Source organism: Choristoneura fumiferana, chromosome 20, assembly GCF_025370935.1.
Source record: "Choristoneura fumiferana chromosome 20, NRCan_CFum_1, whole genome shotgun sequence".
NCBI lineage: Eukaryota > Metazoa > Arthropoda > Insecta > Lepidoptera > Tortricidae > Choristoneura > Choristoneura fumiferana.
Window position 1 is genome coordinate 13251571 of NC_133491.1, and position 17332 is coordinate 13268902.

The window sequence follows — 17332 nt, forward strand, 5'->3', positions numbered from 1 at the left end:
GACTATGTCAAAAACACGCCGGTCACGACTAAATACATTTTAAAACAACATAATGCTTGAATCAACTAAAAAACAAAACAAATAAAATAACAAAACCACAAAACGGAATATATGTTTTTTTGAGCGTTTAACGTGATTGACGTTGACGGTTGCTGATTTTAGTTTTAAATAATTTGACATGAAAATGTAAGGAGTTTTTATTACTTATGAAGTCATATTTTTCGACCGTAGAGAATAGTCAAGTACGCAGCAACTTTTTTGCACTTTTTGACTGTAATTTTATTTCTTTGCTGTATATACTAGCTTTTGCCCGCGCGGCTCGTCCCGCGTGGTATTCGGTTATCGTTATCGCGCGCTGTTCCCTCGGGAACTGTGCATTTTTCCGGAATAAAAAGTAGCCTTTGTCACTCTCGGGCCCATAAACTATCTCTATGCCAAAAACCACGTCGATCCATCGCTCCGTTACGGCGTGAAAGACGGACAAACACACAAACACACTTTCACATTTATAATAATTAAATGGATGTCATCATTATTATCAGCCTCGCGTGGGAGGGTACTACGGTCAAAGTTCAACTTATCAGGATGCTCATCCTATATGCCGACACATGCTCTTTTAATCTAGTATTAAACTGCGACCTGTATGACCAACATATACTTTACTGCAGTCATTACAAGTGAGCTTGTATACATATAATTTTGCCAAACATTTGTTGGAACTAAATCTTTATCGGACTCAGATTCGTATGAAGTGTACATTATTGTGGCAAGGGGTTTCGTCTCGATATTTTAGAATGCATGGAGATAATTAGATACACAGTATGGGGTCTATTATTAATGAGCAGGTAAATTTAGTTTCATCTCCTTGCTACGGCTTGGATCTAATTTCAGCAATGGTAGTTAATAAAACATGCCTTGACAGTAAATAAATAAAATCAAGGTAGTTTTGAAGGAAGGTTAAAAAAATAATTAAAAATTTGTGGGTAGTTTTGTTTTGTTTTATAAAACATATGTGGGTACTTGGGGAGTTACAGTGACAAATTAAAACGGTGGTTGTGGTTCGTTAGTCTTACAACTGGTAGCATGGTGTACGGTTGTGTCACTCTGAAGATGAGCTCTGGTTGAGTTCGAAACGCGTCAGTGTAGTGTGGTGGTGGTGATAGATGGGTTTGTGTGATTTGTGTGTGTTCTTACAGTGTGGAGGTGGAGGAACTGCATGAACACGCATATTTTGCATAAGCTTAGCTATCGTAAGGTCGCGGGTGAGCAAGGAAATTCTTTTAATTCATTGATATGGACCTCCGCAAAGTAACGCCTGATTCAATAAATTAAGTCAAGTCTAGTCAAGACAAGTCGGATGTCAACAATACGTAAGTAGGACGAAGGTTCCACCCAGCAAGGCTACTACGAAACTCGAAGTTCGTATCGTACCGTCCCTCTCGCTCTCGTATTAAATATAAGTGTCAGAGGGACCGCACGAAACGAACTTCGAGTTTCGATTTTCGTAGTAGCCCTGCTGGTACGCGATTCAGTTCCTTTGACTGTACTTGCGCCTGCGACGCAAACTTATCTTCAAAACCCGCGTCTCGCTTGCTTCACAACTCACATCAGGCGCGTGGTATTTATTTCGTACGTATATTTTTTCCAAGTCGCTACACTCTCTCTTGACAGAGTGGTCGGGTCGTTTCCGTCGGTTGAGAATCAGTAATGAACATGGCGACTTTTTTGTTAAAATAGTGTCGTGGTTTTCCTCTTGCCTTCCACAGCACAGTGGTTTGTGTGATTTGTGTGTGTTCTTACAGTGTGGTGGTGGAGGAGCTGCGTGAACGCGCATATTTTGCATAAACTTATAAGTTTATATATACTTATAGCTATAGCTATCATAAGGTCGCGGGTGAACAAAGAAATTCTTTTAGTTCGTTTTCAAAACTCTGATAGCAACAAAATAATAGCCGTCTCCGTGTAGCGTTTAAACCGTCACTATTTGACAAATGGCAACCGTGGACGTCGACTCCAGGGTTGTCAATATCGCTTCGTTACCGAGAAACAGCTTTGATAAGACATGCAGATAGGATTACTGGTAGGCAGCCCTATTTCCCTGATTAGCCAGCTTGTAGGTAAGCTCTTTGTCTATTACCGGCTTAGACTGCATCGATTAAGTACGATTCGGTCTTAATTGGACGTGCATTGGTTTGGCTGAAGGTCTTAGTGGAAGTCGGGGTTATGAAGTTGGCATGTAATATAAACATATCATCAGCATCCCGGCCAATATACTTCCCACTGCTGGGCACTGGCCTCCTTTCACAATGCGGATTAGGAACTTGAATGAAACACATCAAATTGAAATAGGTACAGCCAAGGGCAAAGATATCGACACGGCCAAAGTTGCGAAAATATGTATACACGGTCTTAATGTTCAGTGCATAAAGTCGTGTATACATATTTTTGTAACTTTGGCCGTGTCGATATTTTTGCCCTTGACTGTACTGGTTTCATCACGATCGTGGAAAATTGAAATGTAATTGTGCACATAAATTTCGAAAAACTCAGAGGTGCTAACCTAGTGGTTTGACATAATGAATGATCTCTCAAATGAGGTCGTGAGTTCAAACCCGGGCTTCATTTTTCTATCATTTTATCTTTGTTTTTTTTTCGCTAAACGTTTGTTGCTATGGTTTGTTGCAAATACAGGAGATGCCAAATATCTTAGTCGGCAATAGGCGTTAAATTAAAACGTAAGTTAACCTTTTGATTAAGTGTTTCATTTACCAAGAGGGCGATGTTTATTAAAATTATGCAAATATATAATAAAATAAATCACTCTACATTAAAATGACCGTCATAATACACTTAATACGTGATGGCCGAAAAAAATTAAAATTCAGCTCTCGTCCACAACCCTTTTTGCGAAGTTTGGAATTTTTAATTTCGGACAATATTAATGACATGATGTACGTTTAGGCATGTGTGGACGTGTCATACTTTATGAAAAAGTGGACTCGTAATAAATTATTATCCGATAACGAAAATACAAACTGAGACTTGGATGCACAGAAAAACCAGAAAAAGAGACCAGCGCTCGGAATCGAGCCCAGGTCCTCAGCATTCCGTGCTGCGTGCCATACCCCTACACTACCACTGGACAGGAGTACAAACAGGAATTTCTCCTATGCACACATATCTCAGGTTACTTTTTTCTACTACGCTACTTAAGCAGCAGTACTAGCGACATCTATGTTTCGCTCTCATCGATGAATTTTCGATATGGTTTTACGGGATGACCATAAAAGTAACAAATTTGGAGTTGAAAAAAAAATACAAAAAGACTCCAAATAACCAATCATAATATTATCCGATAACACAGCCTTTGAAAGCAGAAAGGTTCAAATATCGTGTAACTGTGTTAAATATTTAGTTGTGTGAAATTAAATACCTATTTGTTAGGTATATAAGTCATTAAAATATCATCATCATCATCATCCCAGCCTATATACGTCCCACTGCTGGGCACAGGCCTCCTCTCAGAACAAGAGGGCTTGGGCCATAGTTCCCACGCGGGCCCAGTGCGGATTGGGAACTTCACACGCACCATTGAATTTCTTCGCAGGTTTGTCCAGGTTCCTCACGATGTTTTCCTTCACCGCAAAGCTCGTGGTAAATTTCAAATGTAATTCCGCACATGAATTTCGAAAAACTCAGAGGTGCGAGCCGGGGTTTGAACCCACGACCCTCTGTTTGAGAGGCGATAGGTCAAACCACTAGCCACCACGGCTCATTAAAATATGATGATTATTATTATTGTATTGTATGTAGGTACAGCTATTTATTAAACATAAAACATGACTGTTAACAAGAGAAAAAGTCGAAAATACAAACTGAAACATCGATGCACAGAAAAAACCCCAGAAAAAGAGACCAGCGCTGGGAATCGAACCCAGGTCCTCAGCATTCCGTGCCGCATGCCATACCCCTACACCACCACTGGAGAGGAGTCTAGACACAATTTTCTCCCATGCACCACACATTTCAGCCTGCTTTTTTCTAAGTCACTTAAGCAGCGACACTACCTGGGTTGGATTACCAGCGCTGGTCTCTTTTTCTGGGATTTTTTTTGTGAATTTTTCAGTTTGTATTTTCGTTGGATTTCACGGGATGACCGTAAAAGTAACAAATTTGGAGTTGAAATAAAAAATACAAAAAGACTCCAAAAAAAAACAATCTTAAGAGAAAAAGATGTAAAAGATGTATGAAGAGGTGAGTGTGTGATGTGTAAATATATTATTATTTTGACTGAAGTTTGATGTACTTGACTACCGAAGATTGAAGTACCGGGTTTGATACTTGGTCTGGTGGTTTGACCCGGCCTCTCAAGTAGACTCGTGGGTTCAAATTTGAGCTCACACTTCTGAACTAATGAAAAAATATCGTGAGACAACCAGCACAACCCTGCGAAGCAAATTGGTGTGTGTAAAGTTCCCAGTCCGCACTGGACCTGCGTGGGAACTACGGCTCAAGCCTTCTCATTATAAGAGGAGACCTGTGTGGGACGTATATAAGCTGGGATGGATGGATGGATGAAGACGTAGCTGCTCACGGATTATAGTGGAATAGCAAGGTTTAAGAATATGGTTCAATGGTACAGTCGAGCTCATAAACTTGTAAGCAATGATCAAAATATCTGAACATGATTCTACGCCGGTAACAATAGAGTCGTGTACAGATATTTTTGATCAAAGTTTTGCTCACAAGTTTATGAACTCGACTGTAACATATGTCAGTTTACGAAACTCAACTCAAATATTGACTCAAACAAGCTTCTAACTATCCTTTGATGAAAGCTCAAGCCCAAACTTTGACTAATGCGCCGAATAAACTTTAAAACAGTGACAAACGATGAGCGATTTCTGTTTTGAAACATAATAAAACAGGAGGGTGTGATTTCCCCCATCCCAAAATATTGTCGTTTAGCATTATGCTAATTCGCCATTTGTCCTTTTGAAAGTATAATTTTACTAATTGTTAATTTTGCCTTGAGCTATTTGTACTTTTACTATTAGGAAATAATTTGCGAAGCTTCGTTCGTCTTTGAAATGGATTTTGGAGGTAATTTCAGCGGTTTAAATGATATTTTAGAGTGTCCTTGCGTTTTTAGACAGAGTTAAAGCTCTCTTTGAACCATAGAACACTAACGACGGGAGTTGCATTTAAATTTTCTTTGTAGTAAATTTTGTTCCGATTCGTTGAACTGATGAACCTATGCGCTGGACTGACTTGTTAGCTTAGCTGAGAGGAACTGAATGCGAAGGGTACAGGACTAAATGGAATGGCGTGCATTAGAAGATACCTACATTTAGCATTGGGTGGATATTGGTATGAAGAAGAAGAAATTTCGTTCTTCCCCATATCATGGAGGATCAAATATACAAGTTTTCACAAAATTCATCTGGTAATAATTGACCCAGTGCTTAAGCAGGCACAAATAAACAGCCATGTAAAAATGTTCACCGAATTTTTAATTTAGGTAATGAAACATTTAAATCTCTTTGTTCATATTTTATATTTAAAAAAATACTATGTGCCCTATTTAGTTGAATTTACTCAAACACTGGCTAAAATATTTCGAATAGTTTTGTGAAAATAATCTATTACACTACTATACTTGGTTTGGATAGGTATTTAACTAAATGTAAACAAAACAACGTCAATTGGTGTCTTAAATATTGAAATTCCCCCATTAAGCTATTTAAACAATTACATTTCTGTATCGAAATAAACTAGTCTAGTTTTCGTATTACAATGATAGATAAGTAAATGTTTAAAATCCTTGAATGTACCAAATCTGGCAGCTGAAGTACATTTAGTATAAGAACATAACTAAATGTACTTCAGCTACCAGATTTGGTACATTCAATTTCAAAATATTTATAAGAATACCATCACAAAAATGCGAAATACTGCATGCGATAGGAGTATCTGTATCTGTTATTGCTTGTCACATTTTTTGGCAGAGGTGAAGACGCACAATGCAATCTCCTGTTGTAAGTGCTTTGAGTGTTTACTTATACTTAAGTAATAGCTTTATGTCATTAGTGAGTCGGTTATTCATTTAGGAGATCAGCCTGAAGGGTAATTTCTTGTCAAAGGAACTAAATATATATATATATGATATAAATATATTATGATAATTTTATGGCTATGTTGGTACTTAGTGCGCATGCCTTCGGGCATCGAAAATTTGGTAAGCCTGTTAAAATAAATAAAAAGGTTTTTGCTTATTTACTGTTGTTTACGTACTAACTCTAAACACAGGCCTTCTCTCAGATTGAGAGGGCTAGGGCTGTGTTTTCTGCGCATCGTAATTTGCTAATTGGAAATTTTACATCACCATTTCGTAGGAAATAAGTCTGACTCGAGACGTTTAAATCCACCGAGCTAAATATATAAATAGCTTAGATTTATTCATTTATAAATATAATACATGAATTAAAAAACGAATAAAATTTATATATAAACTTTTATTGTTTATAATGACTGTTAGCGCCTGATTGCTTTGGTCTTAAACGAAGATACACTGTAGCGTAAAAAGTAACTGTATGTCACCTAAATCTAGACGAAGTTTATAAGCAACAAAAGCGAAGAAAAATATAAATGTGTACAATATATTTTATCTACTACACCCATATAGTAAATCATCCATTATGCGTTCAAAAACCATAGATAATGACCAGCATTACAACATTGGATTCTATTATGAACACGGCAGTATCGTAATGTTCATTACGATACCAAAATCGATTATTCTATACCAGAGCGCGGTGGTGGAGCTTCATCTTCAGCAGCAGGAGCTCGTGGGGCAGACATAATTCTGGTTGCAATGCAGGACATTCTCAATGGTTCTTGAACGCATGAAAGAGGATTTAATATATCGATGTATAAAAAGTAATGTATGCAATTGTACGTAATCAGGCTTTAAAATACTCGTGTGATCCTTTTATGAAACTCTACGCCTTGTTTCATAAAAACACACTCGTGTTTTAAGGGCCCTCATTACAATCGAGTTCATAAACTTGTTAGCAAGAATTTTATCAAAAATATCTGAAAGCGTGTTCAGATATTTTTGATAAAATTCTTGCTCACAAGTTTATGAACTCGACTGTACGTAACAGTTACATAAACTACTATTTCATTTCAACACTCCTTTCTCCTACAACAACTGTCTCTAAAATTAAAATAATTACAAACACAAATTAACTTTGTCAGTCGTTTCACACGTGTTTACAATCATATGGCACATTAGCTGCTACGGTGCTGCATACAGGACAAGATACTCATCTTCATTAGACTATTTTGGTGACAAATCGATACTTTTGTCGGAAAATTCTGTTACGGAACACATATTGCGACATTCGAAGTATACGAAGTTTAGGTTTCAAGTTGTTATGTAGGTACGGGTTGTTCCAAATATAGTACATTACAGTGACATCGGGGCCGCACCGTAAGACGTATCTATCTTGTTATAGTGAAGAACTTCATTAAGAGTCTCATGGCTTTAAAGAGTTCACCTGGTCTGTTCTGTAAATAGCAGTCATACGCACTCATTATTACAAGGTTTTATTTAACTAGCGATGTATGCTATGTAATGAACTTATGCATGCATGTACGTCAAATCTTGCAAATTAAATTGACTTGAAATTTGGCATAGTTTACTTATGTAAATCTGGTAATAATAAAAAAAATCTGGTGGTGACATAGCAAAGCAAGCTCGCATTAAAAATGAAAATTTTGATTTAAACTTTTCTAATATATACGTTTGTCGCCATATGAATTAACGGTAAACCCAAAATATTAGAAGTGCCACTTGGGCGTTATAAAAAAAAGTGTACTTACTTACCCTATATTTTATATGAAATTTTGTAAAAAGAAATTTTTTTCCTACAGTACTTTCAGAATCAAGACCACAATCGATTCCATTAGTTTAAAAAATGTCCCCAAAAAAAATTACAGTTTTGCGACCTTTTTTCCATACACTTAGTATGGGCGTGACAAAACTGACTCATACAATTTTGTATGAAAAATGGGGACATTTTTTTAAACGATCGGAATCGATTGTGCACTTGATTCTGAGTAGGAAACATATTTTCAAAAAAAAATGAAAGGCTACTTACACTTTTTTTTAAAACGCCCACGTACGACATTATTGTAGGTTATTTTTTCATGTACGAACAAGCTTTAACCCCCCAAATAAAGCCAGTAACTAATCACAGCCCTTAAAATTAGTACAACTATAAAAGTGGATCCAGCGGATCGTAAAACAGATGAGGGCATTCGTAAGCTGATCTCCAAGATGAGAGAGATTCCATACATCTTGCAAATTGACAGGAAAATCTGTAAAAGGTATTGCAAAATGAAAGCAGAATATTTTGTGCAAAGAATAAGCAAATTCAAGAGTGTGAGGGGTTACAATTAATAACCCACCCCACAGTAACATGTCTGTCTTTTTAGGGGAAAAATGGAAAAACGGAACCAACATAGACGCTTCGTCATGTCTGTCTGTCTGTCTGTCTGTCCGTCCGTCCGCGGCTTTGCTCAGTATATCAATGCTAGAAATCTGTTAAAACCATGGATTTAAATGTAAACTATGTTGACAAAATAGTACAATAAAAAACTAAAAAAATAATTTTGAGAGTACTTCCCATAGACATAAATTTGGGGTGGTTTTCTTTTCTCACCCAACCCTCAGAAAAATTTGAAAAAATTCAGGATGGTAGTAAGTATATCAAACTTTCAAGGAAAACTATAACGGCTAAGTTTGCTTGAGAATTATTAGTAGTTTTACTCTTAAATAGCAGCCTAAGGTATAAAATATACCTAAACTTGGAAGATTCCGTATAAAATACGAAATCCTTAGAAAAATATTACTTAATTTTTTCGTAAGGCTACGGAACCTTATTTTGGGCGTGTCTGACATGCTCTTGGCCGGTTTTTTTTTTAAATTTTACTTTAGTTTATATATTTAAGTTAGTTAGTGCATATTATATTTAAAAATACCACAAATTATTTCAAAACATATTCATTAATTTTTCTAAGTCAGTTGGTTTCTAATTCGCAATTTATACTTGTCAGTGGCCCTTCGTTCTTTTTTGAAGAAAATCAAAATTGACAGTATAACGGCCAATTTAAAAATGATCTATATGGGGTGGCTCATTTAGGCCGGTCAGTATGGGAAAGTCTGAAACTATAAGACATACGAAGATCTGTTCTTAGGAACCATGTCATCGGTTTTAGTAACAAGAGAAAATGCACTCAAACATTTTAAAAAACTTGTTCTTAGTTAAGTACGGGAATCGATCCAGGTCGTATTAAAAAAAAAACTTACTTTATTTCTATTTGGATATCGATAGTGTAGGTCATAAGCAATAAATGTTGCTATGAAAGATATCCAGAACAAATAAAATGCATTGTTTTTCATTTTCTTTAATAATGTAAGTTTTATTTTTCAAAACGCCCGGTTTCGATTCCCAAGTTGAGTACAATTTTTTTTTAAATGTATGAGTGCAGCTTTTCTTGTTATTAAAATCGATGACAGGGTCCCTAACAACAGATCTTCGTATGTCTTATAGTTTCAGACTTTCCCATACTGACCGATCTAAATGAGCCATCCTGTATAATATGCGGCCACGTTATGACATTTAATTGGTGAAAGTTTGTAAACTTTTAGACGGCACAGTAAAGAGGCAGTACCTAAGTAAAAAACGCAATCTGGTTTAAAGTATACTGTAATCTATCCTCCTCTCCAATTTGTATAAATGACTTTCAACTTTTCAGTTATTTAATTAACACCTATTCTGTTCATTATTAATCGTATATCTTTGATTTCAATAAGTATCGTAGCATGGAGTAAACATATTCCAGCCTTGGTAAACACGAGTTTTACACTATTTGCATTTCATTCTTGAAATTTTACTGTCAGTCATTTGCATGAAATTAATCTAGGGGAGCTTTTACGACAACAATCCGGCGTCTGCTTTATTGACATGTTCGAACATGTTCAATGTATATACAGTTAGCCAATAGGGAACTGAAATATTAGTTACGAAATTCTACGTCAAAAATATAAATTACTTTGAGAAGCTCTCTGCACAATTTTTATATTATTGACATATTTAAATTGTTCTCTGAAATAAAAACTACGAACAAAACAAATAGAGACGGCATCACACCTAACCGCCAGTTAACACTTGTCAATGGATGGTGAAACAGCCCCTTAGAATATTAATTAAGAGCGTTTATTCCTGCTGAGCTGGCAACGTTGCACTTTTGATACTTTTTCTCGATTATTCCATAAAAATTGAATGAAAATTAATAATGTTGTCTGATAGAACACTTCCTAATATATAAGTTAATGTGTCTACTCCAATATTTATTCGTTATAGACATTTATTTTCTTTAAAAACCGAAAAAAATCTGTGGAAAAAAGTCGGGCCCTGGAGGGAAACTACCTTAAATCCTTAAGTTGGCTCATTTTACTCAAAAGAGACATTCCTTTATTTTTAAAAAGAAACAAAACTGCATTCAAAGATTTTCTAAAACTCGCTTGCCTCGCCCGGGACTAGAACCAACTGTAATAAAAAAAACAAACACTCGCTATTTTTTATTGTACTAATCGATAGGATTATTATTCGGGATAAAATTTCTCAAACAAACATTTGGTCTTACTCTCGTCTATCGTACAAGATATCCATGAAGAATACCTATTTAGTACACAAGTTCTTTAATGAACATTACCTAGTACTTACTATTCATTTCGAACAATTGATCAGTTAATTAATAATTTAAGTGTAACAAATTGATAATAAAATAAAGTTAATGTTAGATTTTACGATCATTTTTATTTTTAAGACCAAATGTTTGATAGAAATTTTATGCTGAATAATAATCCTATCGATTAGTATAATAATAAAATAGCGAATGTTTTTTTTTAGTTGGTTCGAGTCCCGGGCGAGGCAAGCGAGTTTTAGAAAATATTTGAATGCAGTTAAGTTTCTTTTTAAAAATAAAGGAATGTCTCCTTTAAGTAAAATGAGCCAACTTAAGGATTTAAGGTAGTTTCCCTCCAGGGCCCGACTTATTTTTCCACACTGTATATACAAGAATTGCTCGTTTAAAGGTATTAGATTAGATAATATCTTTAAATGCAAAACATACCACTATACAGCCACCTGCATTAATATCTGCCATAATAAAGTGTGCATAAATATCTGATACGACTTTATTTGTAGGAGTGTCAGATATTGTTGTACACTACTTTGGCACATGCTAATGGCACTGTGTACACTTTGCTTTGCGCCAGTAAAACCTTATCCAAATTAAACTTTTCTTTTTAATTTTACGAAGCGCAACAAAGAAATTTAACACTCACACTGGCGATACAAAATTGACGTAAACAACACATAAACCTTTATCTCTAACCTGAACAACAAGATCTACAACAAATTGCCAATTTTCAACAAAACCACGATAAATCTACACTTCATCAGTCCAATCAACCTCGTAATACCAACCTTAACACCCAAGACATAGAGGACAAAGTATTTTTTGAGAACCGCAAATTATTCACGGCAGAAGTATACGACGTCATCCGAACGCACAGTGGGCCAAAACGCTCGGATTAGTGGGCAAAATGCATCGGTAGTAAATTTTACGAGTATGCAAATGAAACGGTAAATTGGACAGTAAAAACTAAGCCGTGATATGTAGGCTTCTACAGATTGCAGCTGAAAATTACGCTGCGAGAAAACTCGTAAAAACGACCGGTTTGATTTTCGTAGATGCGATGGATTTCGCAAGTGACGTGACGTATTGAATATCAAATACATTTTGTTTGGAACTAATCACGTTTATTTGGTTTGCGTTCCGTAGAAAATAATAAAAATAGCCGGACTTAGTTTAGGGGTATTGTAGCTTCATCATCTTGGCCTATATTGTATCACTTCAGGACACAGGCTTCGTTTTAGTATGAAAATGCGTTATCTTCTCAGTATAAAATAGCGCCCAATACATTCCGAAATATCGAAACGCAATTCTAAATGCTCAACACATAGTAATATTGATTATAATTATAATAATATGAATTTCAATTGGTCACAAAGTAACTTAAATTCATACTTAATATTATAAATGCGAAAGTGTGTGTTGTCCGTCATTCACGCCGTAACGGAGCGACGGATCGACGTGATTTTTGCATAGAGATAGTTTATGGCCCAGAGTCATAGGCTACTTTTTGAAAATGCACAGTTAGCGCGCGATAACCGAATACCGCGCATGCGAAGTGTTTGTATTTTGTCCGTCTTTCACGTCACGGAGCGACGGATCGACGTGATTTTTGGCATAGAGATAGTTTATAGGCCAGAGAGTGACATAGGCTACTTTTTATCCCGGAAAATGCACAGTTCCCGAGGGCGCGATAACCGAATTTCACGCGGGCGAAGCCGCGGGCAAAAGCTAGTCATACATAAATCAATGTTTTCAATGAGGAGCATTCAATGCCCAATTAGCCACTAAATTACACATTTCATATTTACATTTCCGCAAGTTAATACCAAAATCAAAATCGTTGCTTGTATTGCAACGAAACGTATCATTATGCATTATACTAACAAACTCACTGACTACATTGTCAACATTTAATTAATATTAATTAAAGTGCTGGAATCCACCTCTAACCTCATACAAAGTAATTTGTACACCTCAAATTTTACCATTTTCATCTAAATATAGAAGAATAAAGGTTAGAATACAATAACATAGTACTCTTTGCGTGAAAAAAAAACAACAACTTTAAAATTGTTACAAACTTGCACTGGATATTCAGACCAAAAAGCGTTATTTTTTAATGGATTATGGTAGTTTTTCGCTTGTTTTGAAGTTTTAAATTCTATGGTTTTAGAGGGGTTGATTGATACAATACCAGAAAAGGCTCAGGTGCGTAACGAACTAATTAATTTGAATGCCCGCATTTGATTACACAAATCAAATGGTGTGAGGGTGAAATGAGAAATCGCTAAGAAATTTCGTTCGTCACGTTTGTAGCTTGTTTCCGGTGCCTTTTGTGTATGGCTCATTATTGAGTAGTGTGCTAGTAAACGTGTAGAACTGTTTTTTTTGTTGAGTAAGAACTCAGTTATTTTTTGAATTTATGAAGGGTTTACGCCTTTGGTAATTTTTTTTTGTTTGCTGTGGACAACATTAATAAAATATTGTGTACTTATTCTATTTGTTTTATTAATTTGTTTAAAAATATAAAAGATGCGAAATAGCTCATTATAAGCAAGTGTTGCTCAATTCTTTTATTTTTTTTTAATAAATGAGTTTTTGATGTGAAATCTCTTCTTACGCATGCACGGCACGCATGCTTTTAATTGTATCAATGATAATGAACTAAAAACAATTGCTTTGCTCACCCGCGACCTTAATTGTTGTTTTTTGTGTATTCTTTAACACGTCTTGGTTTTAACTTAGTAATTAGCAAAGTATTTGCAGGTGGTAGGACCTTGTGCAAGGTCCGCCCGGATTGCTACCACCGCCTTGCTCGCTAATCCTGCCGTGAAGCTTGCACTTGTGTTTCGGCGTGGAGAGTAAGACAGCCGGTGAACTTACTGGCACTTGAGGTATCCCATCTTAGGCCTCTAGGTTGGCAACGCATCTGCAATCCCCTGGTGTTGCAGGTGTCTATGGGCGGTGGTGATCTCTTACCATCAGGAGACCCACTTGCTGGTTAGCCATCCAGTAAAATAAAAAAATATATTATTAAAACCAAAAATAAATAAAAATATGAGTTTTTTTTTCTTGTTTCTCTATTCCTCTATAGCTCTACGTGAACGGTCACCACCGCCCCTCGGCACAGGTGTCGTCGCTTCACACGGACAAAACGCAAGCTTTACGCCTCCTATTATTTCACGTAATGGTGGCCTGGGTGGGATTGCTTGTGTAATAAGCATTTTTTGTCCACGTCACTGCACAGTGGGCGACGGTTTTTAGTTTTGGCTTTTCACTTTTAAATTAAAATAGACTTTTTATAAATGGTGTCAATTTACAAAATATAATTTTTATTTTTATCACTATGTCATGAGCGTTTACCTAATAAATTATTTTCGAATGCTATTATTTAAACAAAATATATAACTACCTACCACAATCGAGACTTATCACGCTAATCAGACGAGTAGAACCTACTCGTGGCTATGGCCACTGTTATGTAGTTGAAACGTCTAGGTAATTAATACTCGTTGTTACCGTGATAAGTCCCGATTGTGGTTGTAGTTATGAGTGAAAATCACAAAAGTTTAAAACGTAATAAAAAAAAACATAATTTTTAGATATTTTTTTTTTGTAATTACAGACAGCACTTCGTGTTTGTGTAAAAAAAGTAACGCTGCAGTTCTAGTTTATAATTAATGTTTATAATTTTCATCTTTATCTTATAAGACCAGAAAACGTTTTGCTTAATAGTGCACAAGCCCTAATCAAATTAGAAACAATCATCATTATTAATCTACCCTTCATTTTTGTGAATCATCAATTCATGTTGTATAAAAAACTAATATTCCGTGGGAATGCTCATTGTGAGGGCGCAAAATGATTTGCGGTTACTTTGCTTTATTTCAACCTCATTCCAAATAAAAATATGGCATGGTGATGAAAAAACATGTTTTTATAAAAAAAATAGTGTAGGTACCTATAAATGTTGTGTTTAACCGCATCTAATTTACAATTTTGTTGAAAAAGGGTCCGAAAGAGCAAAGGTCATTGAAAATAACAAAAATAGAATAATGTCTTTATTATAAATGGATTGGTCTATTTTATGGGTCAGTTACAAAATTAATGTCTGCTTTTAAAATTTAGTTATTTAAAAATAATATTATGTAATAAGTGTCTATACCTAAGCAAACCACTTGTTATTTCCATTATGATACAGCATTATACAGTATCTTTTATTTTATCCCAAAATTTACACATTCACACATTTTTTTCCTAATTCTTTATAACGATAATTTAAGTACCTAGTATCTATGTGTGTCGTACTGGGTTTGTCTTTCTTTTTTAAAAATTATATTATGCTATCATTGTACTCTTGTTCTGAGACTAGGCCTGTGCCCAGCAGTGGGACGTAAATAGGCTGGGATGATGATGTTGATCATTCTACTAATATATTCTTCGGACGACAATATAAAAGAAAAAAAAATATTTTTGCAACATATCGCTGCTTACATAATTTGAAAAAAAAAACTTAATCATGAAAGTGACGCAGAAAAATGCCACTAAAAAAAATTCGGCCAATATTATGCGTTATTAGTTTCAGCTTGACACCTCAACGCGTTCCTGACAAACAGACTTCACAGACGTACGGATGTACAACAAAGTGATCTACAAGGGTTCCATTTTTGCCGACTGAGGTAGAGTACAGGACCGTTAAAACCTGGACATGAAAGTAAAAAATTACATTCAATAAAACGCCATTAAAAAATCTGAATGCACATTTCCCTAAAAAATCCCCCCCATTTCGTCGCATTAAGCACCAAACAAAGCGGACCTGCTAAATGATTGCATCAAACGTAACGATACAACTTTAATTAAATTAATTGTTAGCCGTTGCGATATAAATGACGAGAAATGTAATAGACGGAAAAAAACGAGATTCCCAAAGATAAAAGCAATAATAAAACACTTCCCCTGCGAGTGATGGCTGGTTATGACGATTTTCTTTTTATATTGTTTTTATTCCATGAAAGTAATACACTGCTTTGAAAATTCTTTTAAATATTTTTTTTATTAACGAAAAATATAACTGGAAATTAGATAATGTACCGGCTCTTGTTAGTTTTTCTGTAAAGAAGAACCCTTGTTTTTGTTGCAAGAAATATTGACTGGCAGAGATCCCTTCAGGGATAAGTCCGCCTTTGTACTTTACACTTTATTTTTTGTAACCTTTTTGGATTTCCTTTTTGTACAAAGAGTATAAACAAACAAACAAGATAAATAACACTGTCTGAATCTGAAGAATTAGATTTATAACAACAATAAAGATAGAGTCATAAAAAGATGAGGTAAACACCATGTTGTCCATAAATTGAAATTGCTAACCAGCATCATACGTAAAAATTATGTCCTGAAAATGTAATTTTTTATATATTGTACTGGAATAATCTTTCTAAGTACGTGTTTTAAATCTTTTTTTTTTATTATTACTAAAATATTATATTTTTGTGTAGCATCAGTTAACAAGACATTTTAACTTCGTGAAATATTAAAGATTTCATATTCATAGGTACCTAAATAATAAAAAAAGTGTTTTCAATATTCGTCTCTACAAGCCCGCACTCAACCCGCATGGCACGATGATTCAGATATTACCACACCGCTAATGTATATACATACTTACATACATCGGAAGCGATATTAATCACAGTTGTTTAATGTTGTTGGGTATTGAGGGGTTGCTGGACTCATCGACTGTTTATCCTTATAAAAATAACACTTTTATTCAACGGATTTGATGAAACTTATATTTAAAATATTAGATGGAGTAGGTAGTAGTTGCATCTAAATATTTACATACACTTTTTTGTGTCTGATAAACCACTATGCAAAAAAATATCAGGACAAAATTTATGGTTTCAATCAAAGCCAATTTTCACAGAAATGTATGCCAACGTCCATACCACGTTGAATACACCGGTTCTCGTCCGATCACCGAAGTTAAGCAACGTCGGGCGCGGTCAGTACTTGGATGGGTGACCGCCTGGGAACACCGCGTGTCGTTGGCTTTTTGTGTTTTTTTTATGCTTAAATATTTTTCCCTGCAGACCAAACAAAACACTGTCACCGCCAGAATAACGAACAAACAGAATATTATAAAGCGATTACACGTCGTCTGATACAGGTCGTTCAATATTTGAACAAGTTGAATTACGGCTAAACGCAGCTGAAATTCACTTAATTGCCACCCCTGTCTAAAAAAGCGGAACAAGAGGCATCTAGGGGGTTTGACAAAAGTTTTTTTTTAGTTCCATTCCATGATAATAGAGTTTTTAAATAACAAAGTTTGGGTGAAATTTTATAATTTGATTTTTAATCACAGAGGATCACAATGGTTGTTATAAAAAATAAAGGAAGACAAAGAATTTTAAATAAATTATGAATGAAAATGCCGTGGTGGCTTAGTGGTTTGACCTATGGCGTCTTAGGCCGAGGATCGTGGGTTCAAACCCGGGCTCGCATTTCTAAGCATATATATTCGAAATTTACCAAAAATTTACCGCGAAACCATTCAATA

At 35.3% G+C, this 17332-nt stretch overlaps 1 non-coding gene across 1 annotated transcript; it reads left to right on the plus strand.

Moving 5' to 3' along the window:
- Positions 1–16704: 16704 nt before the first annotated feature.
- On the plus strand, positions 16705–16823 carry LOC141439470 (5S ribosomal RNA). Its single transcript, XR_012452595.1, has one exon. It is a non-coding gene; the product is annotated as a 5S ribosomal RNA (ribosomal RNA).
- Positions 16824–17332: the final 509 nt, after the last annotated feature.